The 26,122-nt window shown below is 38.6% G+C and overlaps 1 protein-coding gene and 1 long non-coding RNA gene across 2 annotated transcripts in view; one reads left to right on the top strand and one right to left on the bottom strand.

Moving 5' to 3' along the window:
- SGK3 (serum/glucocorticoid regulated kinase family member 3) overlaps positions 1 to 7,299 on the bottom strand; it is a 121,803-nt gene extending 114,504 nt beyond the window's left edge. Inside the window, exon 1 of the mRNA XM_058528810.1 lies at positions 7,223 to 7,299. The gene's annotated coding sequence lies outside the window, so the exon portion shown is untranslated. The remainder of the gene's footprint in view (positions 1 to 7,222) is intronic.
- A 163-nt stretch (positions 7,300 to 7,462) lies between these two features.
- Positions 7,463 to 25,618, top strand: LOC131396529 (uncharacterized). The gene is made up of 6 exons (XR_009216579.1): positions 7,463 to 8,424; positions 10,741 to 10,957; positions 12,352 to 12,394; positions 15,234 to 15,377; positions 22,978 to 23,084; positions 25,223 to 25,618. It is a non-coding gene; the product is annotated as an uncharacterized LOC131396529 (long non-coding RNA).
- Positions 25,619 to 26,122: the final 504 nt, after the last annotated feature.

Raw genomic sequence — 26,122 nt, 5'->3', positions numbered from 1 at the left:
TCTAAAGAGAGAGAGAAAATTCAAAGGGGAAAGGGGGCATAGTCTTATAAGTCTCTTAAAAAGTCTTCTCTGCTAAAACATTGGAGTGTCTTCTCTTTCATTAATTAAAAAAAATCATTCCTTTAAAGTAAAAATAAATAAACCAAATAGTCATGGGGCGGGGGCAGGGGATAAAAGGAGACCATTTAGAAGAGAGAAAAGTACTTGTTGGAATTGACCAAAATGTCAACTATGCACAACTATGTACACTTAGACCTACAAAACTAAGAACCATTTTTTTAAATTATAGCAGTCTTAACTTCTGAATGTTTATTAACAATAGTCCCAGCTCAAGTAAGTAAATAATATAGTACTTTCATGTTTAAGCCATCATCAATTTTAGCACCATATTGTTTGGAAGCTGAATAAAAATGTCTTTTCAAAACCTTTTTCATTAATGTTTATGAAAAAATAGGCCTTTGCTCAGCGCAGTAGCTAACGGCTTGGTGCGGAGCTCCTCATAATGTCTGGCCGCAGCACCTCCACAGGTGAGCTGAGGTTGGTATGAAGTCAGACACCACCTGATCCCCCACCTCGACCTCTCATGAGAGTCTCCAGCGGCCAGGCAACCTCACATTCCTGCAACCAGTACTGCTGCTCCTCTAACTCACAGGGATGGAAAGCTGATTCACTTCTCTCACCAATGCATATCTCTGCTGATGAAAATCTGGAAGGACAGGGTTTGGAATCCTGACTTCTCAAAGACTGCTAACCTTTGGTCTAAGATAGCCTTCTTAGTCTTCAACGCACTTAAGAACAAAGAGGTAAACGAGATATCTAGAACTTTGGATGTATTTTTGAGGGAACGGTGGTCTTCCCTAGGAGTTAGCTTTGAAGACCAAAACACTCTCTATTCAATCCATCATACGGTTAACATCTTCAACAGGAAAAAAAAAAAAAAAAATAGCACAAAACAGTGCAACTGCAATGACATGAACCAAAAAAAAATATATTATAAATAGTTTTAAATTTTATCGTACATGCCAATGCTTAAAGAAAAACAGCTTATTTAGAGAAGAGGTGGGTGGAGACTTCTGTGGAAATTCTGAAAGGAATTACTGGGCATTCTCAAAGGCTTTGAAGGTTGAAACCACTAGTTCTTTTTAATGTCTACCTTTCCTCCCAAACTAAAAGCTTTCCTTTTCTTTATTAAAGGCTTGTTCTTAACTGTAGCACCATGATTAGAACCTTTTTTGCCCATGACCAAAGTGAAGAGAGTGGGATGGAGAAAGGACAGGGAGAAATTTTCTTAAAGCAAAAGCTAGAAGAAGAAAAAAGAACAAGCTTAGAGCGGACTAAACTTGCAGAAACGGCGTAAGGCTGCAAAAGGACATAGGAGGAAAGTGTGGGCGATAGCTTCTGCACAGGCGCAGTGGGAGAAGAAAAAGGGGGTGGAGAAATGTTAGCCCTGTCTGGAAAAACTGGTGGCGTTAGTAACTAAGGAGTTGTATGCATGAAATTATACTAAGTGTTACTAACTCTGAAACAGCCTATAACATAATAGGATCACAAGAAACATCAAGGTCAGATATTCTTACCATTGGTGGAAGCTTTGCTAAACCAATTACTTCAAACAATGTACTTATCATTAGGAGATTATTTCAAAACATCTAAAGTTCAGCTGTTCTAATTTTTAACTGAATTCAACAATTTTTCCTTGGTTCAAGTCCATTATTTCTGTTTTTCCTTTAGTGATCACAAGCAATTATATGTGAATATTCTATCATTTCTCTTCTTAAATCTCTTGTATTTTAGATGTACTTAAAATACAAATATAGACTGACCTCCGTTAGAAGAATATACGTTTTATGCCAATTTGGAGGGATTTGTTGGTCCATCCACACCCCCTCACCTCATCCCCTTTATGAGCAGTAGTATAAATTTCCAAGAGTATTATCCAGGTTTGGGGTATGGCAGGTGGCCAAGAAACACAGTAAAATAACTGGGTCAAATGTGCATGGAATCTATGATGTTGGCTGGCTACATAAACATGATTCTCTAACCAACAAAGCAAGCCTATACAAGAGAAAAATTTTTAAATGGCATTGAAAATATGGATATGCACACACAATAAAAGTTTAGAAAGATACACTTTAAAATGCTAAGTGATTATTAATGAGTAGGGTTTACTGGTGATTCTTATTTTCTCTTTTTCTTCTTTTAATTTTTCTTAAAAAAATGTATTACCTTGGTGATTTAAATATATTTTAAAAGATACAAAAGAGTGAACATATAAATACTAGAAATAGAAAATGGATAAATTATTAACTATAAACTGGAATTCTATGCAGCTGTCAAAACTAATGATGTAGATCTACAGATGTCCATGATAAAGTGTTAAATAAGACACAAAAGAACAAATTGTATAGAATGATTCCTATTTTTTAAAACCTCCATGTACATTTACAGATACACAAATTTATATAAGCATGGAAAAAGTCTAGAAGGATATAAAAACTTAGTGGTTATCTTCGTGCATAAGATTAGAGTGGAGATTATTACTGTTAGATTATTTTTTACTTCACGCTTCTCAGTTGCTTGAATTTAAAGGCATGCATACCTTTGTAATTAAAAATGTTTAGAAAATATGAGACAAAACTAAGATAAAAATGGGAAAAAAGTGATAGTGTTTTCTTGAGAAACTAAGGATATGATTCCTATATTCCCTTGTAGCTGGTCATATATATAATATACCTGTGTATTAGATTATATAGTCTACATAGTGGTCCTATATATATGTTTGTCTGCATGTGTGGATGTTGACCTGGAAACCAGGTCATTTTAAGTTAACTTTAATCTATTTTTATTTTAAAAACAGGGAGGTAAATGACTAGAGTAATAAATTTCGTTCTTATTTTTTAACTCAAGCAAGCAATTAGTCAAGTCTTAGTGAAGCCCCACTGTACTTGAGGGCGTTTCATACAGCAGTCTGTAGAGTGGCTGGCCCATCAGTGAGTTGGATTTTGTATATGAATATATTATATTGTATATGAAGTCCATTTTACCTATAGGGAAAAAATGTTTGGTATTGACTGGCATGGCAAATACATCAGGAACCTGAATGGAAGCAATTAACCTGAATCATATTCATTACTATATGCTATCTAAATACAATGTCATTTATTTAAAATCACAAAACAGTGATAATGACACTGTCATCTCAACATTATAGGCATTCTCAAAAAAGAGGAAGCCTTTAAAAAGATACAAAATCCACACCTTTTCTCAACCAAAAGCCTGTCAAATCATCTCTACTCTCAAGTTAAAAGCCACTAAACCAGCTCTACACTTTCATTATCTGCAAACAAACTCATTTCATGGCCTGAAGAAACATGGCCTACCTATTGACACTTCTGCACTTGATGGCACAAAGGAACTCTGCCCGCCAATATCCTATGTCAATAGATGTTTCTAATCCTTCCCAGACTTTCTTTGATCCCATATAGGTATTCCCCCGATATGCATGGACCGGTTGGGGGAGGCAAAGCAGCATTCTGCATGAATCCTCCACCATGAGATCTCACTAACATCTTTTAGTTCACCCACACACCTCCTATGTTTCATTTTACATATGTATTATCAGTCTCTTACCCTGCAACAATTCCCCTTATATAATCACCCTTCTTTCACTCATCCCCCACCTCCACCCAAGGAAAACAGATTTTGGTTTTGAAAAATAGAAGAAATAGTGGCTACAAGGAGATAAACTAAGGCAGGTTTTCAGGACCTGTGGGAAACAGGAAAGGTCCTGAGGAATTGGACAAGGGCAAGGATATGGTACACTGCCCTAATTCTCTTTGAAAACTCTCTGGCTCAGCTTCAGACAGGCAATAAAATTTTACTGGTTAATGCTCTGAATCGGCCCTCAACATGTGATTTCCATGTTGTCTTCCTCGGCAATGACAATTAACTCAAAGTTAGTACTGAGTTAAAATTACTTTGACGTGAACTACAAGATGTGGAATCGGCACCTCTTGGATTTTCCTCTTTTCTCCATGAAATACAAAAAAAAAGTGAAATGAGAACAAAGATTTCACCATACGGAATGGAATAGGTAAAGGAAAACAGACTTCGAATCCCTTAAAATAATGTGGGAGCTGTTTCTGTCAGGAATAACATGTTACATAATTTGAGTTTCATGACTCAGCAGTTTAGTCAGTAATTTACATGAATTAAAAAAAGAGAGAAAAAACATGAGGATTGGAAAAGGTAAAGTGGTTTCTGAAACAAGGCAGGTTTCAAAAGTATTTTATTCCACCCCCACACAGAAGAACGTTGACAGGCAGATGACTCAGTTTGGTTTCATTAAGGGTTTCTTACCACCTAACATCCCTCATGGGAAAGGCCACCCCATCTCTCATTTCTCCCTGATAGTCCTTCTCAATTCCTCCCATCAGGCAATGGCCATATTTTCCTCTCTAATGGAAGGTTATCCATCTGGAGGTCACATACTTTAGGATACAGAGGGTTATGCTTGAAGGATGTAAATTGAGGGTTTTTTGTTTTTTTAAAAAGACACTTTATACTAAAGTAATTGCAACATTTCAAAAAAACAAAGTTAATGTCAGACACTTAAAAAAACCTGTGCTCATTGTGTTTGAACTTGATCATAAATCTAAGTAGCTTAACTGAGTTCATCCACATTGAAAACCTGTAGTGAGTTGTAGTCCTTAAAATTGACCTTAATGAGCAGAGAGAGACAAGAAAGCTGTCAACACAAACACTAAAAACCATGTGTCCAATCTAAACACTCTCAAAATCAGAGACAAACAGTAGGATGTGTGAGAGAGAAAAAAATATAACCAGAGATGCTAAATCCTAAGAAATGAGTCCAAAGGGCATTCTCATCCCTTTTGTAGAAAGTATGTTGTATCAGATACTGTTTGAAAGAGAGAGACATTAGATTAGGCCTGGAAATCTCAGGCACAAATCAATCACGGTATTTGAGAGGCATAATGTTTTAAAAGATCAAGAAATCTGAAGTCATTTGGAGTCATTCTTTCCACGAATGTTTATTACAGGCTGGCACATGCCAGGCACTGTGCACACACCTGCTCTCTATTCAAGACCTGCCCAGCAATCCTGGCTAAAGCACTATAACATTTCTATGCCTCAGTTTCCTCATCTGTAAAAATGGTAATAAAAAATGGCTACCAACCTTATAAAGTCTCTCTGAAGAGCAAATGAGTATGTCTGGAAGCACTCTGTAAACCATGAAAGTGTTAGATGTCATTTGGCTGAACTGAATTCATGAATGCCACTAATGTCTGTTGCACCATCAATTATATCAGAGGAAAGTGAGCCTTCCTGCTTCCAGGAGACACCCCATAATCCTACTAAATAAGGCTTAGAGTCTCATTTAATCATTTCCCTGGAAATTTAAAAATATGAAAGGCAGAGAAAGAGAAAGCTAGAAAGAGAAAGCAAGCTAGTATGTTGTGCAGGTTTTGACATTAGGTTCATAATAACCATAATGACAAGAACCATGTCTATTATATTCACCATTTTGAGTCTTCATCAATCTGGCCATTAGGCCAAGGCACTCATTTGAAGAGGGCACTTTATTCTGGAAAAATATCCTCTCAATATATCTGCAAATCACAAAATGGACACCTACAAGGTTGACCCATCAACTCAATGTTATCAATAGCAAATGGCAGTAAAATTACAAAGCATTATTTGTTATACTGATGTGTACAAACAAAAATGTTCTATTCTATAGTACATCTCACGTTCAATCTGACACTCAAATCTAAACTACAGTCATATCAATTGTCAAACAGATTAGGAACAAAGCTCCTTTTAAAAACAAAATTAGGCTGGATGCAGTGACAGTTGAAGAAATGGGGAAGTTCTGATCTCTCCAGAATTAGCAAACTCCGGTGGATGAGAAAGACCATTTTACAGAAGATGCTAGAGATCTGGCTAGAGATCTGCAAGGAAGAGGTCTCATTCCAGCTCCAGACTCCTTTCCCCCAGGGAGTGGAGGGCTGGCGGCTTGTCTTACAGGAGGGGTAGCCAAGCAGGCCAGCAGGCACACCCAGTCCTAAAATATGCCTGAAACTTCCTCTAATGTTTCCAGCTCTTGCAATGACATTCAGGGAACCGAAGTATGCAAAGCCTCTTCATTGCTAGAACCGCTATACTTTAATATTGAGTTAATAAGTTGTTAACATTTATAAAGCACTTAGAAAGAGCCCAGCACATAGTAAGAGCTATCTAAGCATTTGTTGAATGAATAAGGCACTTTCCAGACTGGTTGGGTGAATTCTTAACCTAGTGAGAAAGTACAGAATTAAAATACACGACAGTCTATTTTTTTTACCTTGACAAAGAATTAGGAACTGTAGTGCTCTGTATTTATTACTGCATCTCAAGCGTACCCTGTATGGCCTCTTGTGCAGGACTGAAATTCTACTCATGGTTCAGAAATCAATATGCAAAATTAAATAATGAAAGAGTTTAAGTTTCAAGAGATGAATTCTTTCTCTTTTCTCTCTCTCCAAGTAACCACCACTAAAAACGACAAAATTGAAAAATCTCAAAGCACTTCTAGATGTACATCCCAATGCTAAAACTGTGGGAATAAATAGAGCCAAATTCATTTGAAAAGAGATGGAAAGGGTTCAAATCACAAGAGAACTTAAAAGGACAGCAACGGCATTAAAGTCGCAGACTACAGGTCCGCTGACAACCAAGTTAACGATTCCGGTGCCCTCCACTCCCGAGAGCTCCTCCATCCCCGATGCTCGCAGGTGACCCGCACCCGCTTTCGACCTCAGGTTGGGGTCTCCCACCCTCCCAGTTCCCAGCTCCTCTTCGCTCGGAAGGTGGGCACGGGTTAACACGGTCGCTCCACCGACACCACTCGGGCGTTTAGGAATCAAAAAGCAGAATCGGAATTCACCTCGAGGAAACAAAGACCACAAACTCTCCGAGTCGGGTGCTGGGCGGAGGTATTGCTTTTCCCCTTCCGACCAACTCGGAGGTTTCCGGGCTGAGGGTGGGGAGAGCTGCCAGGGGACCCGGGAAAGTCACGTTTGCTCCGAGGAGAGGCAGCAGTCGAGGCCGGGGCACCCCTCGCGCCGCCCCGTCTCACGCCCCGGGGCTCCGACTGCGGCCGGACGCGCGCGCGCCCTGCCGCCCGGCCACCCGCCTGGGGGCCCCGCGGCCCCGCACCTACCCGGCTCCGCGGTGCTGCCTCCCGGCGTGGCGGGCGCGGAGCCGAGTGCACTCGCGCTTCCTCCTTCCCGGCAGCGCCGCCAGGCGCCGGCGTTTCCTCCCTGACGCGTCACGGCGGCAGGCGGCTCCTCCCGCAGAGCGCGCGGGGCCGCCGGGGAGAGCCGGGCTGCGGGCGGCGCGCAGGGAAGGCGCCCGCGCCGCGAGGAGCGGCCCGCGCCGGGCAGGAGGGCAGGCTGGGCGGCCCCTGCTCTGGCCCGCCGCGCCCGCGCCGCGGACACCAGCTCGCCTCTCTCTTGCCGGACGACCCCCGCGGAAGCCGGTCTGGCCCCCGCCTCGCCGTGCGCGCGAAGTTTAGGGGCCACCGGTGGCTCCTGTCTAGAGGCTCAGACTCCTCGGTGTTTCCCGCTGCTCGGTGATAGTGACCTCTGCCCCGGGGCCCAAGAGCCGCGTGGGCCAACGCGCCCGGGCCGGGCCGGTGAAGATGACCCTGCAGTGTGCAGGCAGCAGGACCGCTGGACCGCCAGAGGGATAAGAGCCACCCCAGGAATGACTGGCCTGGTGGGCTTGTGGCTTAGTGTAAACTGGAAACTCAGATAAGTGAAATAAGTATCCAAATAATTTAGGGGAACAACTATGCTTCATTTAGCATTATTTGAACAGTTTTCTACTTTTCTCATCAGCAGAGTTTGGGCCTTTGTGTTTATAGATAGGAGAGAGCTTTCACAAATTGGCAGATCCTGGCAGAAATTTCCTTTCCACGCATCTTTTTAGATTTACTAACTATATATATATCTTATTGATTGATTCTTTGCATTACCATTAATCTCCAGGTTAGCTGAGGGCACACTTTACAGCTTCTTATTACTCTTTCTTATTCTTTAATTATAGAAGTTGCATTTTAGACCCATATTTATCTCTTTTTTTCCAGATAGGATAAAGAGAGGTACAGAAGGTGAATTACATGATTCAATGGGTGTGGAGTAAAGTGGTCAAGATTTTGAAGTAGAGTGGGTTTTTTTTTTGGTCCCACAACACTGCTGTAATTTAAGTTTTATCAGATATCACTTGAAGATAGACTCAAACAACTATTTGAAGATTCCTATGTACATAACACGCTTCAGATTTTGAGGCAATGATCTATACTGCAGACCATATGATTCCAGAGAATTTGCCACAAATCTATGAACAAATAAACTTCCAAAGGTAATGAGAGAAACTGGGATTTATATGTGGCTTCCCTAAATTCAGAGACTATTTCCTTATATTTTAAAATGATACTCAAAGATTTAGCCCACAGGTAAAGGTAGGAATATTCATTTTTAATGTCAATTACCACAGTATGGCCTTCTCCTTCTGAAAGAAAATGGATTGCGAATCCAATACTTTTATACTTCAAAACATAATAATCCTACAGAACTTTCTAAACAATGGTTCTCTGTGGTATATGGAAATGGATATAAAATACAGTAAATACAAATCAACACATTGCCAATGGTCCTTTATACTTTTCACTGTGATCCACGCACAAAGCAATCCACACAATAAGGCACAAAGAAGTTCCTCCCTTGTAACAAAATCAACAAATGATCAGTGTATCTCTTAATTAAAGCCATATTCACAGTGCTGAAAAATTTTTCAGACAAAAGGAGGTTTTGTGTCAATAAACTCCAAGTGGAATGACATTCTCATTTTAGAGACAAATACCTGGCTATCACCATATTTCAACTTTTTTTCCTTTAAAAAAACAAACATCTGGGATCCATTACATTTCCAGGATAAATCTGTCCTCCTGTTGTAAAGAACACACACACACACACACACACACACACACACACACACACACACACACACACACACACACACACACTGACCACCTCCCACAGATATTTTAAGATAAGAAGGTGGGTGAGCCACATTCAACTGATAAGAGGTTGGGTATTTTGTCTTTATAATCTGAGGGCTGCAACTTAATTGCTGGATTTCTTAGAAAACTAGAGGACGTAAATATATTCACAAACTATTAAAGGGCTTTTTCATTTAATTTTAAGGGCATACTCTAAGGCCGATCACTTTGATTAATCATATCACCTATAGATACAGATCATATCCCCATTTTCCATTACGTTTCCAATTTCTTTTAAGTTTATACTGTATAAAAAAAGTCATTGAATGGCCATCTAAATGTCTAGCTGATGTTTATGCCTTTATAAAAAGTTTCATGTAAATAAATTTTTCAAATAGAGAAAGTTTTTTGTTAGACTATGGGTTCTAATATTTTGTTTGGAAATATGATTCTGCTCATGCAAATAGGGCAAGTATTTTGTTCATCTGTTTTATCTATAATGTAGAGATTATGAGCACAAGCTTTGGAATTGGTCAGACCCATGTTTAAATTCTGGCTCTGCCACTTTCTACTTTCGACACATTATTTCACCTCTTGAGCACTGGATGCATCAATAACATGAAGATGATAATAGTACTTTTTCCTCCTCAGTAAAAGAGAGATAATAATGGTGCTTATCTCATGAAATTGAGGCTCAAGTGAACTTAGTAGAATGCTGGAACATAATAGCAATTGACTGCTATTGTCATCATCATTATTAGCTATAACAGATATAAAAATGCCAATGTTTTAGGGGCCGGCCTTGTGGCCTAGTGGTTAAATTCAGTGCACTCTGCTTTGGCAGCCTGGGTTCTCAGGTTCGAATCCTGGGCACAAACCTACACCACTGGTCAGCCATGCTGTGGCGGCGACCCACATACAAAATAGAGGAAGACTGGCACAGATGTGAGCTGAGGGCTAATCTTCCTCAAGCAAAAAAAAAAAAGAGGAAGATTGGCAACGGATGTTAGCACAGGGCGAATCTTTCTCAGAAAAAAAAAATGCCAATATTTTATATTTCATTTGTACTAGTATAAGGAATGGTCAAATTTTAGAGTTTTGGTTTTTTTGTAGAAGTCCTAAAAGTAACAAGAAAAAAATCATAAGAGAAATACTAACGTATCGTTATGTTCAGAATTTTAGGAAATTGGATTGGCAATACTATAAACTGTTGATCCAAATATTAAAAAAAAAAAAGACATAACCAGGTAATTTTTTTCTAGATAATATATTCCAATGAGATAAGTGCTTGGTTTTCATCCTCTATTTTTCAAAATGGAAAACCTCTTCTCTAAAATAGTGCCTGATATGGAATCATTATGACTTGTTATATAATAATCGGGTACTCTGTTATTTGTAGTTCTTTTATTGTAACTTTGGAAGAGTTGAGGAGCATGACAATACAAGAAATATAACTTCTCTTAGGGAGAAAAATTGAAAAATGGCAATCACAGGACCTGAATAACTTCTATTCATAAGTCAGCTGGTAATGGAAGTGAGGGCCAGTATTCATTAGAATATTTGTTTGTTAGCAAATAAATCGCCAGTACTAGAGAGGTAAGAATAATGCTACCAACTACTTGATTACAAAAGCAAAGATGTTTTTTTGATTCATATTATTTGCATTGCTTTTATAGCACATTTTCCTTCATTCTACTACGGATTTATCTACTTAAGTGAGTCAGACATCATGAATTGTTGCTATAGTTTCCAGCTATGTTGATACACCAACTGCAGCATCCCACAACTTCGAAAAAAAGAAAACCATTTTTATGGGAAAGTAGTTTAAGACATAATCCTAGCCATGAACTGGTCCAGAAAATAATTAACAAGAAAAGCCTGCTATAAAAACAGGTAAGAATATGGGGGTTGGGCCTCGTGGTGTAGTAATTGGGTTCCCGAGTTCTGCTTCAGCAGCCTGGGGTTTGAGGCCTGGATCCTGGGCATGGACCTGCGCACTGCTTATCCAGCCATGCTGTGGCGGAACCCACATACAAAAATAGAGGAAGATTGGCCATAGATGTTAGTTCAGGGACAATCTTCCTCACCAAAAAAAAAAAATAGGTAAGAATATGGGAATTAAAGTGACCAATTTATTGAATTTTCTGAGCAAAATAATTTAATAAAACACAAAGCAACCCAAGATATGGTTAGAAAAACTCAGAGTCTCACAGGAACTGAAATTGAGACCGGTTTATACTGCCTTAGCACAAAGCCGAATGAACCTGTTTCTTAGATCTGGAAAGTGGTTCAGAGAGGGGTCATATTGTGTGTTGGGGGTGGGAGTGGTTCAAGCTCAACATCTTTCTTGTGCCAGATTGGCCATGTTCAAACTCAAGCTGAAATGCCTAAAGTTCAGTGTGTCTTGTAATAAAGAGAAAACTATTTTAGAGCAAGACTACATTAGGGTCAAACGCAAGGCTTTTCAGATCACAGGACTTTCTCACTTTCTATATTAGACTCATGAGAAAAACCAAACGGAAGTGTTAGGAGATCAGAACCCTTAAGCTGCTAGCATGAGCTTTTTGATAAAAAGTAGCTGGAAATTACTTTAAATCTTGCTAAAACCATTAATTACGTAAACTAAAGCTATTATCCTTCCCTATTAGGGAAATCACATTGTCTTCCAGTCTAGTTCTTATGGGTATCAAGAACAATATATAAATTGCTCCTTTTTTTCTCTCTCATTTTCCCTTTCTTTTTTCTGTCCCTCATTTGGATAGTCTATTGCGTACATAAACTATGTTTGTTAATAGTTGACAATAACTTATTTACATAAGTTGTGTCAGCAGTTATCATGTTCCTCAGAGAATCTTATTAGGCCTTTGAGCTCAAACCTACTAAGCAGACTTTGAAGATAATAATTATTTTAGTTGCTTATCAGGAGGGAATAACAGCTTTTCTTAAACACTATTCATTTGGTGACTCACTTATTTACTGTCAATTATGTGCAATTAATGATTGAACCCATTTCAAAAGCAAAGGCTTAAAAGCCTGTGCTTAAAGAGGTGCGTTGCTGTTATTTCCTCCACTAATTCTCTAAGGAATCTGTGTCTGGCTCAACCAGATGTGTCAAAGACTTAAATAGACTTTAAGGGATTATAACTCTGCATATACTGGAAGACCCATAAATTCCCTAGATTTTCTAGAATAAACAATCCCAATTCTTTTAACTTTTTATCACACTTTTTTTTTTAATGTTGTATGACTCTCATACAAATTCTTTCCAAATTCTCCACATTCTTTAGATGAGATGCCCAGTATGAGACATGGAACTCTATAAAGGATCGGGTAAGTCCTTAGCATAGTGAGAGCATTGTCTCTCATCTCTTCAATTCACACACCTATAATGCAACCTAGAATTATTCTTGCGTTTAAAATTACATTTCATCATTATCATATTTTAAAATCTGAACTTTAAATACTTGTTTAGCTTACTTATATTTCTCAAATTATATTTAGGAGGTTGTTTTGATTATCCTATTGAATTCCTCTGCACTTATTTTACTAAAATTATATTTTTCCTGGGTAATTTTGATTGTCATCATATCTGTTAAGACAAAAGACATCCAAAGTGGAGGGTGCACATCCTAGGGGTGTTCAAGACAATCTACTACAGTTCAGAAAGAAAATATCCCAATGGCTATTTGTTTTATCTAAAAAGAAAGAAATTAAGCTTAATTATTTAACATACATATTGACACCGGCATGTTCACACAGTCCTTTGTCAGTCAGTCATACGGATGCTCTGTGAGGTGTCCTGAGAAGGGTAGGCTTCCACCTGAAGGGAAACTCGCATTCATCCACCACCAGTGTATTGCAGTTTTGTATAGTATGGGAGATGATTGAGGTTAATTTTGTAAAAACAAATCCTTTCAATAGAATCTATATAATACTTTGTACTGAGATAGGGAGTAATTGTGGAAACTCCTTATATTCCATCAAAGTATTCAAGATACTTGGGATTAAAAGCATAGCTCCTGGATAACACACTGCCTGGTTCTGACCATAGTTCTGTCATCACCAGCCATGTAACCCTGGGCAAGTTACTTAACCTCTCTGGGGTTCAATTTCTTCATCTGTAAAATGGAGATCATTATAAGTATCTACTGTGCTGGGTTGTGCTGAGGGTGATGTGAGTTAATATATATAAATCTTACCACCAAAGTAAGCTCTACACAAGCACTAGTTGTTACTGTTTCTTAAAAGAATAGTTGAGTATCAGTGCATTTTCCTCTGACAAAAATACAAGGGATCCAAATTTCCCTACGTCTTCTGTGAGTAGTACTTTCCCTTACAAGTAAAGTTTTGGCAATGAGTGAGAGAATAACTCCATTCACCCTCCACTTTAAAGAGTGTACATGTGTTTTGAAAGAAATACTTTGGAGAGAATGTTTTGAAAATGATATTTGGAAATGTTTCCATTAGTATATAATTTTATTGCAAAAAGAACAGTGTGTATGTGTCCTATTAAAACTCTAATATATGCACACCTAAAAATTTTGGAAACATAATTTTCTATTTATTTAAATATTTTTCAAATAATGAATTTCAGTGGGTCTTAAATTTATCTGTTGCAAAGGTAAAGTGCAATGCTTTTAAATTAGTTTGCAAGAATTGCTGATTGATAGCAGAGAAAATAGAAATTTACTAGTTAAACTTCAACAAAAACCTTTGCAGAACTGGTTGATGAGATTGAAAAAGAAAATGAGTACTTTAATAGGTATAGCCAACAACCATGCATTTCTTCCATTTAAATCTAAATATCTTTTTGAAATATCTTTTTTAGCTATGATAGCTATTAAAATGTACTATTAAAATAAACGTAAACTTATAACCAGATCTTCGAATCACTATATCACAAAGTGTTAAACCAAGATTTTAAAAAAGTAATAAAGTACTGAGTAATAAAGCATCAAGTGACAGCAAAAAGGCTCTTACTTTATTAATAAAATACCATTAAATTATTTTAAATATATTGATTACTTCATCTTTTTAAATTGGGGGTTTATATCTTACAATGTGTACAATATATTAGTATAGGAGGTCACAAATATGTAATTTATACGTGGGTGTGCTGCTGAAACATTTTTAAGAATGGGGTGCATACTCAGAAAGCAAGATGTCAGTTATCGTCCACTATCTCTCTTCCTTGTTTTGGTGTTATCTAAGAATTTAATGCCTTTTGTTCTTTTCCTTCTTCATTCAGTAACTATTTGTTGACTACCTAGTGTGTGTCAGGTATCTGACGAGGCTCAGGGAGGTAGAAATTAAAAATATCCCCACCTAGCATCAGTAGTTTATGAAACATATAATAAGGAACTATTCCCAAAACTAAACTCCACAGTCTCACCTGCTTCTCAGCTCCTTCCCCTACTCCACTCCCAGGCCTTTACATAGATAATGATCCACTGTGGATTGAGATTTGAATTTGAAACCAGTCATTTGAACACTCACTTCATTTTTATGTAGTTTATTTTTTTTTTTAATAGATGTAAGGTAAACTTATTGTGGTAAATTTTGCAGTATACACATATATTGAATCATTAGATTGTACAACTAAAACAAATACAGTGTTACATGTCAATTGTATCTCAATTAAAAAAAAATTATCCCAAGAATAAAATATTAACGTACATATGTTTTATGTATAGAATTTTATATTATAATTTTTCTATTTACTAGCAGTAGAAGAGTAATTTTTTTACTTATAGGAAAAGGAATCATTTTTCTATTTACCAACTTATAATAACAGAAATAGACTTTATTTCACACTTACTTTTACAATATACCAAGATTGTACTCACAACCTTCTTTATGAAGCTGAGGCTATTATTACTCCAATCTTGGAAGTAAAGGAACTGAACTTTAGTGACTTGCCCATGGTCACAGAGCTAAGCCTTCTGAGGTGAAGAAGCCTTGAAGTCTAACTCAAAAGCTGAGACCTCAACCACCGTGGTATTCTTCCTCTTTTTTGGCAAATGGTATGCAGTGTAAATATATGCATTCAATCAGAGTTGTAGACAAAATGACTTTTAGCTTAAAGGCTAGTTTGCCACAGTTTGTTTAAATGTGAACAAAATGTGTGTTTAAGCCCTCGTGTTTTAAATAATCAGAATCTCAATTTCAGGAAAGTTTCTGTGGAACATCCATCATTGTACCAGAACTTGAAGGAGCTCTTTATTTGAAAGAAGATGGCAAGAAATCCTGGAAAAGGCGCTACTTTCTTTTACGGGCTTCTGGAATTTATTATGTACCCAAAGGAAAGACAAAGGTCAGAAAGAAAAAAAAAAAACCTTAGCAAAAAAGCATTTCATGAGAGTGAAACTAAAGAAATCCTCAGGTGGCAATTTAAATACACTCTTTTGCTGTGAGATTCATGTTACTATAACATTTGTACAAATACATACTCTATTAGGACAGAATCACAGAAATCCTGTTGAATTTTTCCATAGCTCTCTCTTGAAAGTGAAGAATTTTATCTATTTTAAGGCCAGGTTTCAAAAATTATGGCAGAAGCACTTTTCTAGAGATTAATTTGTTACTTTGCATATCTACTTCTCAGGATGTTTTTTTCCCCTGTATTTACTCTCTTCTTCTATAGTCATTATAGTAAAACTTCTTTTATCTGGAATCACAGAAGTATAAGTCATGACAGATCTTCATTTAGATTTTAGCCCTTCTACTCTGAACATTTAAATTGTTCTCTGAGGTGTACTATATCCATTTCCCTGCCTAATTTAGCAGAGTATCTTAGACATCATTTAACTTCTACTTGGTAAAACTGAGGATTATTGCATCAAATCTGTAAGCATATAGTAAATTCTTTGTCTTTGAAATGTAATTTTAACGCTCCTTCTGACCATTAGCTTTCTCTAAGGCTTTTCTTTTCTTTTTTAATTTTTTGTTTATTGCAGTAACATTGATTTATAACATTGTATAAATTTCAGGTGTACATCATTATACTTCTATTTCTGCATAGATTATAGTATGTTCACCACCCAAATACTAATTACAACCCGTCACCACACACACGTGCCGAATTATCCCTTTCACCCTCCTCCATCCCCCCTTCCCCTCTGGTAACCACTAATTCAATCTCTGTCTCTATGTGTTTGTTTATTGTTGTTATTATCTACTACTTAATGAAGGAAATCATACAGTATTTGACCTTCTCCCTCTGATTTATTTCACTTTGCATAATGCCGTCAATGTCCATCCATGTTGTCACAAATGGCTGGATTTCATCGTTTCTTACGGCTGAGTAGTATTCCATTGTGTATATATACCACATCTTCTTTATCCATTCGTCCCTTGATGGGCACTTAGGTTGCTTCAAAGTCTTGGCTATTGTGAATAACGCTGCAATGAACACAGGGGTGCATGTATCTTTACGCATTGGTGTTTTCAAGTTCTTTGAATAAATACCCAGCAGTGGAATAGCTGGATCATATGGTAGTTCTATCCTTGATTTTTTGAGGAATCTCCATACTGTTTTCCATAGTGGCTGCACCAGTTTGCGCTCCCACCAGCAGTGTATGAGAGTTCCCTTCTCTCCACATCCTCTCCAACACTTGTTGTTTCCTGTCTTGTTAATTATAGCCATTCTGACGGGCGTGAGGTGATATCTCATTGTAGTTTTAATTTGCATTTCCCTGATAGTTAATGACTTTGAACATCTTTTCATGTGTCTGTTGGCCATCTGTATATCTTCTTTGGAGAAATGTCTGTTCAGGTCTTTTGCCCATTTTTTAATTGGGTTGTTAGTTTTTTTGTGGTTGAGATGCATGAGTTCTTTATATATTTTGGAGATTAACCCCTTATCAGATGTATGGTTTGCAAATATCTTCTCCCAATTGTTAGGTTGTCTTTTCGTTTTGTTGATGGTTTCCTTTGCTGTGCAGAAGCTTTTTAGTTTGATGTAGTCTCATTTGTTTATTTTTTCTATTGTTTCTCTTGCCCGGACAGACATGGTGCTTGAAAATACGTTGCTAAGACCGATGTCGAAGAGCGTACTGCCTATGTTTTCTTCTAGAAGTTTCATAGTTTCAGGTCGTATATTCAAGTCTTTAATCCATTTGGAGTTAATTTTTGTGTATGGTGTAAGGTAAGGGTCTACTTTCATTTTTTTGCATATGGCTATCCAGTTTTCCCAACACCATTTGTTGAAGAGACTTTCTTTTCTCCATTATATGTTCTTGGCTCCTTTGTCAAAGATTAGCTGTCCATAGATGTGTGGGTTTATTTCTGGGCTTTCGATTCTATTCCATTGATCTGTGTGTCTGTTTTTGTGCCAGTACCATGCTGTTTTGGTTACTATAGCTTTGTAATATATTTTGAAATCAGGGAGTGTGATACCTCCAGCTTTGTTCTTTTCTCTCAGGATTCCTTTACCTATTCGGGGTCTTTTGTTGTTCCAAATAAATTTTAGGATTCTTTGTTCTATTTCTGTGAAAAATGTTGTTGGAACTTTGATAGGGATTGCATTGAATCTATAGATGGCTTTAGGAAGTATGGACATCTGAACTATGTTAATTCTTCCAATCCAAGAGCGTGGAATATCTTTCCATTTCTTTGTGTCTTCTTCAATTTCTTTCAGCAATGTTTTGTAGTTTTCTGTGTACAGCTCTTTCACCTCTTTGGTTAAGTTTATTCCTAGGTATTTTATTCTTTTTGTTGCAATTGTAAATGGGATGGTATTCTTAATTTCTCTTTCTGCTACTTCGTTGTTAGTGTATAGAAATGCAACTGATTTTTGTATGTTGATTTTGTATCCTGCAACTTTACCATATTCGTTTATTACTTCTAAAAGTTTTCTGCTGGATTCTTTAGGGTTTTCTATATATAAAATCATGTCATCTGCAAATAGTGACAGTTTCACTTCTTTCTTTCCAATTTGGATCCCTTTTATTTCTTTCTCTTGCCTGATTGCTCTGGCTAGGACTTCCAGTACTATGTTAAATAGGAATGGTGACAGTGGGCATCCTTGTCTGGTTCCTGTTCTTAGAGGGATAGCTTTTAGTTTTTCACCATTGAGGATGATATTAGCTGTGGGTTTCTCATATATGGTCTTTATTATGTTGAGGTACTTTCCTTCTATACCCATTTTATTCAGAGTTTTTATCATAAATGATGCTGTATCTTGTCAAATGCTTTCTCTGCATCTATTGAGATGATCATGTGATTTTTATTCTTCATTTTATTAATGTGGTGTATCACGTTGATTGATTTGCGAATGTTAAACCATCCCTGCATCCCTGGAATAAATCCCACTTGATCATGGTGTATAATCTTTTTAACGTATTGTTGTATGCGATTTGCTAGTATTTTGTTGAGGATTTTTGCATCGATGTTCATCAGTGATAGTGGCCTGTAATTCTTTTTTTTTTGTGTTGTCCTTGTCTGGTTTTGGTATCAGGGTAATGTCAGCTTCGTAGAATGAGTTAGGGAGCTTCCCCCGCTCCTCAATGTTTTGGAAGAGTTTGAGAAGGATACGTATTAAGTCTTCTTTGAATGTTTGGTAGAATTCACCAGGGAAGCCATCTGGTCCTGGACTTTTATTTTTGGGGAGGTTTGTGATTACTGTTTTGATCTCCTTACTGGTGATTGGTCTATTCAAGTTCTCTACTTCTTCTTGATCCAGTTTTGGAAGGTTGTATGATTCTAAGAATTTATCCATTTCTTCCAGATTGTCGAATGGGTTGGCATATAGCTTTTCATAGTATTCTCTTATAGTCTTTTGTATTTCTGAGGTGTCTGTTGTAATTTCTCCTCTTTCATTTCTGATTTTACTTATTTGTGCCTTCTCTCTTTTTTTCTTGGTGAGTCTAGCTAAAGGTTTGTCAATTTTGTTTATCTTTTCAAAGAACCAGTTCTTGGTTTTATTAATTTTTTCTATTATTTTTTTGGTCTCTATTTCATTTATTTCTGCTCTGATTTTTATTATTTCCCTTCTTCTACTGATTTGGGGCTTTGTTTGTTCTTCTTTTTCCAGTTCCTTTAGGTGCATTGTTAGATTGTTTATTTGAGATTTTTCTTGTTTGTTGAGATAGGCCTGTATTGCTATAAACTTCCCTCTCAGAACTGCTTTTGCTGTATCCCATAAATTCTGGTATGTCATATTTTCATTTTCATTTGTCTCCAGGTATTTTTTTATTTCTTCTTTGATTTCTTCTTTGACCCAGTCGTTGTTCAGTAGCATTTTGTTTAATCTCCCCGTATTTGTGGCTTTTCTGATTTTCTTCCTATAGTTGATTTCTAGTTTCATACCGTTGTGGTCAGAAAAGATGCTTGGTATTATTTCAATCTTAAATTTATGGAGACTTGTTTTGTGGCCTAATATGTGATCAATCCTGGAGAATGTTCCATGTGCATTTGAAAAGAATGTGTATTCTTCGGTTTTTGGATGGAATGCTCTGTATATGTCTACTAGGTCCATCTGTTCTAGTGTGTCATTTAAGGCCAATGTTTCCTTATTGATCTTCTGTTTGGATGATCTATCCATTGGTGTTAGTGGAGTGTTAAAGTCCCCTACTATTATTGTGTTACTGTCTATTTCTCTTTTTATGTCTGTTAATAATTGCTTTTTATATTTAGGTGCCCCTACATTGGGTGCGTAGATATTTACAACTGTTATATCCTCTTGTTGGATTGTTCCCTTGATCATTATGTAATGCCCTTCTTTGTCTCTTTTTACAGTTTTTGTTTTCAAGTCTATTTTGTCTGATATGAGTACTGCTACCCCAGCTTTCTTTTTATTGCCATTTGCATGGAGTATCTTTTTCCATCCCTTCACTTTCAGTTTGTGAGTGTCTTTAGGTCTGAAGTGTGTCTCTTGTATGCAGCATATATATGGGTCTTGTTTTTTTATCCAGTCAGCCACCCTATGCCTTTTAATTGGAGCATTTAGTCCATTGACGTTTAAAGTAGCTATTGATAAGTATGTACTTACTGCCATTTTTTAACTTTTTTCTTCTCAGTGTTTTAGTAGTCCTTCTGTGTTCCTGTCTTCTTCTATACAGAATTGATGGTCTCTTTAGTTTGACCTCTGTCTGAAAGCTCTACTCTTTAACTCCCCTCCTCCCTCCTTTTATGTTTTTGATATCATATTTAACCTCTTTTTACCCTCTTATCATGGAAATAGATAATTTTTCCTATATGTGGTCTTCTCTTTTCCCCTTAAATCAGTCCCTTTAACATTTCTTGTAGCACTGGTTTCTTGGTGACAAACTCCTTTAATTTTTGCTTGTCTGGGAAATTTTTGATCTCTCCTTCCATTTTGAATGATAACGTTGCTGGGTAGAGTATTCTTGGCTATAAGTTTTTTCCTTTTAGCACTTTAAATATATCATGCCATTCTCTTCTAGCCTGTAAGGTTTCTGCTGAGAAGTCAGCTGATAGCCTTATGGGGTTTCCTTGTATGTAACTTGACTTTCTCTTGCGGCTTTTAGAATTCTCTCTTTATCTTTAATTCTGGACATTTTGATTATGATGTGTCTTGGTATGGGCCTCTTTGGGTTTATCTTGTTTGGGGCTCTCTGTGCTTCCTGTACTTGAATGTCTGTTTCCTCCCTTAGGTTAGGGAAGTTTTCATCTATTATTTCTTGAAATAGATTCTCTGCCCCTTTGTCTCGCTCTTCTCCTTCCAGGACACCTATAACACGGATGTTAGTGCACTTGATGTTGTCCCAGAGGTCCCTTAGACTGTCCTCACTCTTTTTAATTCTTTTCTCTTTTACCTGTTCAGCTTGGGTAATTTCTTCTAGTCTTTTGTCCAGCTCACAGATCCGTTCTTCTGTATCCTCTACTCTGCTTTTGAGTCCCTCTAGTGAATTTTTCATTTCCAGTATTGTATTCTTCATTTCTAATTGGTTCTTTGTTATATCTTCCATTTCTTTGTTGACATTCTCACTGAGTTCATCTATTCTTCTCCCCAGATCAGTGAGCATTCTTAACACTCTTAGTTTGAACTCTCTGTCTGGTAGGTTGCTCATTTCTGTTTCACTTAGTTCCTTTTCTGGGGTTTTGTCCTGTTCCCTTACTTGGAATGTATTCCTTTGCCTCCTCATTTTGCCTCTTTCCCTGTGCTTGTGTCTGTGTATTAGGTAGGTCAGCTACTTCTCCTGCTCTTTGATAGGTGACCTTATGTAAGTGATGGCTTAGGAGGCCTGCAGTGTTCTTCCCTCAGTTCTCAATGTTCCAGGGGTGTCCCCTATGTGGGCTATGGGTGTCCTGTTGTGGCCTGTTTGCTCTCCCTCCCTGTTAGGCACCCAGGGAGCCCGAGTTATGCTCCTGGCCAGCTGCTGTAATGCTCAGCTGCTTGTAGTTGTTGTGGGCCCTTCAGTCTCTTTATCAAGTGTGGGGAGCCCCAGCAGAGTTGGCTGCAAGTTCTAATACCACATTTGTGTTGCAGTATTTCTTTTAAGTGAGTAGGCCCCCAGTGTGGCAGGTTGTTAGGCTCAGGGCCTTACAATTGCTATAAGCCTCCAGCCTTTAAGTCTATTGTCAGCTCTCTGAGGATTGCAGCTGGGTGGGGCTGGCCTCAGGCACAGGAGCACCCAGTTGTTTCAGGCTTTGGAAGGTGGGGCAAACCCCCTATGTGGGTCTTTAAGAAGCACAAGTCTTCTGCAGCTGACAAGCCCTGCTGCCCATAGGTCCACACACACAGTCAAGGCAGTCCTGCCCCGTGTGCGCGCCCCGACCTCCCGAAGCGGACCCAGTCTCTCCACAGCGGGAGCCCCACACACTCCACCACCGCCCCACACTCTCCACCTGCTCCTTATGCACGTCCCGCCCCACTGAAGTTGGTTCAGTTGCCAGGCTGCAGAGAATACAGTCACCAATCTATGCAGGCGCACAAGTTGCCCGAGGGCTTGTTGTTGGGTGGGGCCAGTCTCTAGGGTGGGCTGCCTGCCCTTGCTGAGCTGGATTAAATCGGTGCTCTAGTGGGTGTGGCAGACCTGGGCTAGCAGGCCTCAGGGAGAACTCCAATGGCGTCTGTGTCAGCACACCCACACCAGGCCACAACAATGGCCGCCGCCAATGTCCCAGTCCCTGGAGAGGTCTCACCCCTCACCGAGATGCACACAGGGCCTATTAGGTGAGTCTCTTTTCACCAAAGCACTGTGCACCTTTCTCTTTGGTGATTTTAGGTTGCCTTCTGAAACGGGTGAGTTTGCCCGTGGGCCCTTTAAGAGCCGGTTTTAGTTTCTTTGTGAACCAGCTTTTCTGGGGGTGCTCCCCAATGTTTTAGTAGCAGGCACAGTCAGATATTATGCCGCTCTTCTCGATTGTGCTGGGTCCACAAAATGCCCACTGCGGGGGTGCTCCCCGGCTCAGGGCCCGGCGCCTCCAGGGAGGGCTGCGGACCTTTGGGCGTCTCCCGGGCGGCCGTGAAGCTGGTGGCTTGTGAAGGCGGCGTTTTTCCTCTCCAGAAGGGAGTTTCTGCCTCCTCTACCTCAGTTAGGATTGTCCGTTGTTGCAGGAGTTCCTCTTATCCAGTTTTCAGTTCTGTCTCAGGGGTAATTTTTCCACGAGTAGTTGTAAATTGGCTGTGTCCGCGGGAGGAGGTGAGTTCAGAGTCTGCCTATGCCGCCATCTTGACTTCCTCCCCACTATGTAGTTTATAATTTTATTTTATTTATTTTTTCCCCCAAAGCCCCAGTAGATAGTTGTATGTCATAGTTGCACATCCTTCTAGTTGCTGTATGTGGGACGCGGCCTCAGCATGGCCGGAGAGGCGGTGCATGGGTGCGGGCCCGGGATCCGAACCCGGACCGCCAGCAGCAGAGCGCGCGCACTTAACCGCTAAGCCACGGGGCCGGCCCTCACTATGTAGTTTAAATAAATGATTTATGACTTATTTTCTCTTCTAGAGATCTACAAGGTGCTTTTAATGCAATCATATGCGAATATAAATATTACTGATTCAACAAACATTTCCTCTGCAAAGCACTGTGTTAAGACAGAGGGAAGGTTCAAGGTACAAAGATATACTATGCTTTCAAGAGGATTTTATATCCTTGATATAACATGAGAAAATGAGGAAAACTCCTTAATTTTTTCCTTATGCCCATTAAATTCCTATTAAATGTATTGCTCAATACACTGCATTTTTAATTATCTTACCACTTCTGCCTGTGTTGTGTTTTTTCAAGTCTAGTACCATACTGTTTGAAAGTATTGCAGGCATGTTATTTGGTTTCAATCACCTCTTTCAAATTTCATCTTGTTCCTTGTAATTTCAACCCATGATTGGGATAAATTTTTTAAATTGTTACTTATTTGCATTGGAGAAGAATCGTATGGAAATCAGGTAGAGGAAAATACTTCTGGAAACTAAGATCATAGAAATTAAAATTCCCTACATGTCTAAGATGGAATCCTATACCATCTCCCTAAATAGCAAGAAAATGTGATGATTTGAGGTATTCAAGGTAAGAAACTGGATCACATGACTTCCCGGGGTCTCCTTTACTTTTAAACTGTGCAAATAAGCTAAGTCAAAGCTCACAGCCTCTGGAGGAACTTATACCTGTCGGACTTTTTAAAAGCAAGCAGTACTAATAGTTCAGAAACTTGGGACATGGTATGAAAAGTCAAAATTAGTTATAAAAGTCTGTCATAATATAAAATTCAATTTAGAAAAATATAAGTAGCACATTAAGGCAATGAAGATACAATATTTTTATTTGAATTTTAACTGATGTATATACTCTTTGGGCTATCCCTCCCACAGAAAAATCCAATTTTCACTATAATAATAATTTTCTTAGAAAATAGAAATAAAAATACAATTTGAACAAATTTCAGTACAGTGTAGTGACTAAGGACATGGCTTTAGAGGAAAACAGCCCTGGGTTTGAATCTCACTCTGCTATTTACCTGCTCTGGACCCAGGCACATTTCCTAACTCCCCAGCCTCAGGTTTCTCATTTGTAAAAGTAGTTCTTACTTCATAGGGTTGTTGTGAGAATTAAGTGAGATAATCACAGAGTAAGAACACAATACATGGTAAAATTTTAAATTATATCTATATATAATATATGTAAATTACCTATATATTACATATATAAAATACATACCCATTATGATAGGCAGAATGATGGCCCCCCAAAGACATCCACATCCTAGTCCCTGGAACCTGTAAATATGTTACATTTTCATGGCAAAGAATTAAGGTTGCAAATGGAATTAAGGTTATTAATCAGTTGACCTTAAGATAGGAAGAATATCCTGGATTTTCTGGGAAGGTCCAGTGTAATCACAAGGGTCCTTAAGAGTGGAAGAGGGAGGCAATAGAAGAGAGTCAGAGAAAGAGATGTGGCCACAGAAGAATGGTCAGAGAGATGCAACACTGCTGCCTTTGAAGGTGGAGAAAGGGGCCATGAGCCAAGGAATGTGGGTGGCCTCTAGAAACTGGAAAAGGCAAGGAAATGGATTCACTCCTAGAGCCTCCAAAAAAGAATGCAGCCCAGCTGACACATAGATTTTAGCCCAGTAACACTGATGTCTGACTTCTAACCTATAGAACTATAAAATAATATATTTCTGTTGTTTTAAGTGTCTAAGTTTGTGGTAATTTGTTATAGCAGCAGATAGAAAACAAATTAGATATTTGTCAGGAGCCCTACAAAAGGTGCAGGTAAGTGTGAGCATATGGAGAATTGTCTTTTTATTCCCAGTTTTGGAAAGCATGCTAACTCACAAACTTTTTCATTTTTGTTTTCTTTATATAATTAATTGCAAGAGTCTGATTTACCATAGGATTATCCTCCAGCATATAGTGCTATTGGCTAACAGCTTAACCCATTATGATTCCTTAATGATGGCAGCTGACAATTATAGGAAATAAATTTTACTTAAGTCCTATCTAGTTTCTTATGATTTTCTTACTTGTGTCTAGGCACCTGAGAGTATCAGACAAACTAGTTACGAGTTGACAACGTCTGAGACTAACAGGGGTGGCCCTCTCATCTCCCTGAGAGGTGAGATCAGAGGTTGTCAGTGAAGGCTGGCCACACTCACTGAGTGCTTCCTGCCTCTTCTTGGCTCTATCGGAAATGCGTTATGTACATTATTGCCTTTAATCCTCATAACCACTTTATCCCCATTTTACAGATAAAGAAACAGAAGTTCAAGGAGGTGAAATAACCATACCCAGGACACACAGCAGGATACTGGCAGAGCTGAGTCCATTTGATTTGAAGCCCATGATCTTTCTAGAGCACCACAGAGCCTCCAATGTCAGTGGGTGATGCTGGGAGAAAGGCATCACCCAGAAGAGTTTACAAACTCAAATGCCTAAAGTACCTGCAGGGCATCACAGATGCTGAGTGTCAGAAGAGGTGAAACTGAGGTGATAAATGGCAACTGACAAACAGTCTTCCTGAGCAGCAAGAGGTACACGCCCTCTCTAAAGAGAACAGCTGACAGCTGCTACCAGCTGATTGTTGCTATGTGAGACTATAGGCCCAATGTTGCCACATCTATTAATTTTTCAATAAAAGCTAACAATATACATTTCAGTGTGAAATGGAATAATTTCAAAATGCTAGGAACAAATTCAGATTTTCTTAAAACACTGTGCAGACCAAATAAGCCACATCTGTCCAGCAAATCTGCCCCATGGGCTGCCAATTTGAGACCACTAATATAGACCCTAGGGATCAATACTGACCCAGGGAGTGGTCTGTAGTCACGGTAGAAGAGAAGACTTGGAAAGGGTTGGACTGAATTTTGATTAAGCTCCTTGAGTGAAGAGGTGCCCTAATCTAAGAACGAGGGAGGTTTATTCTAGGGCACTGAGGCACATCAGAGAAGGGACTATGACTCAACTTTTCCACAGAATCTTTTTTTTTTTTTTTTTTGTGAGGGAGATCAGCCCTGAGCTAACATCCGTGCTAATCCTCCTCTTTTTGCTGAGGAAGACTGGCTCTGAGCTAACATCTATTGCCAATCCTCCTCCTTTTTTTCCTTCCCCAAAGCCCCAGTAGATAGTTGTATGTCATAGCTGCACAT

The sequence above is a fragment of the Diceros bicornis genome, chromosome 33 (genome assembly GCF_020826845.1).
Source record: "Diceros bicornis minor isolate mBicDic1 chromosome 33, mDicBic1.mat.cur, whole genome shotgun sequence".
NCBI lineage: Eukaryota > Metazoa > Chordata > Mammalia > Perissodactyla > Rhinocerotidae > Diceros > Diceros bicornis.
Note: the sequence above shows the minus strand (reverse complement) of the source record. Positions and strands in the feature narration are given on the sequence as shown.